Here is a 1260-nt window from a genome sequence, read left to right as displayed (position 1 = left end):
GTATAGAGGAATATATTATTTTGTTTAAAAGAGTTCCAACACTGTCTATTTTTTATGTTTTATTTATATTCCTGAAAAACCAATGTGGGATATAGAATATGGAATATACAATATATAACATAATATACAATATATAATATAAAATAAAAATGTATGGTACAATGAAATAAAGTATTGAATGTCTTATTGAGTATATGGAATATGTCTTATTGAATAGATGAAATATTGATTGTTCAATATAAAGGATTAAATATATAAAGGCGAATACGTATTTTCTATACCTTGTGGTATTTCATCATGGCCGGTATGACAGACATATATACATGTATATAGATACGAGTAAATGAGTACCCTTCAGTTCAAGATGATAATGAATGCGACAATAATCGCCTGGGTCTGATTGGTGCGTTTCTTGGAATGGGTCACACTGTTGCGCCTTTTCAAAGATAACAATAAAGTTTGGAGATCACAGGGGCAAAGCCCGTGGAATAATGTTCGAAGTTCGTTGAAGGGTCGGTGTGCTTGTTGGCTTAAAGCAGCATGTTGCTATTTATGGAAGATGTGGGAATCCTGGTGCATTGTGAGTAATTATTTAATCCTATGGCTAACAGGAATTCTGTGTGCGTATATGTGTATTAGGTATGTGTGTGCACGCCTAAGTGCGCGCGCGCATGTTTTGTAGATTTTATATTAAAACTGAAACTGAGAACTTGTCCCACGACTCGAGTTTCAAGTCACGGCGATCTTCAGGCAGGAATATCTATTGACTGATTGACTGATTGATTGATTCTTTGATTGATTCATTCATACAGCTATTACGTGTATACATATATACATACATGCATGCATACATACATTCATACATACACACATATATTAGGTATAAATCAGTAAGTACATAAGTGAATGAAAGGCCTTTAGTTTCGTGCCTGAACGTTTGTTAAAATTTCTGTTTGTATAACCTATCTTACCTCTGTGTGTGTGTATGTGTATATATATATATATATATATACATATATATATACACAAACACACATGTATATATATGTACATATGTGTGTGTATAAATATATGCAAATGTATGTGTATATGTGTGCGTATGTGTGTGTATGAAAGGTTCATATACAATATATATTTAGATAACAAAACATATTTTCAAATGAATTTTTCTTTAAACTAAATCACCAAGTCCTATTCATACTAATTAGGCACACACACACACACACACACACACACACACACACACACACACACACACAC

The sequence above is a fragment of the Octopus bimaculoides genome, chromosome 21, assembly GCF_001194135.2.
Source record: "Octopus bimaculoides isolate UCB-OBI-ISO-001 chromosome 21, ASM119413v2, whole genome shotgun sequence".
In the NCBI taxonomy this organism is placed as follows: domain Eukaryota; kingdom Metazoa; phylum Mollusca; class Cephalopoda; order Octopoda; family Octopodidae; genus Octopus; species Octopus bimaculoides.
Note: the sequence above shows the minus strand (reverse complement) of the source record.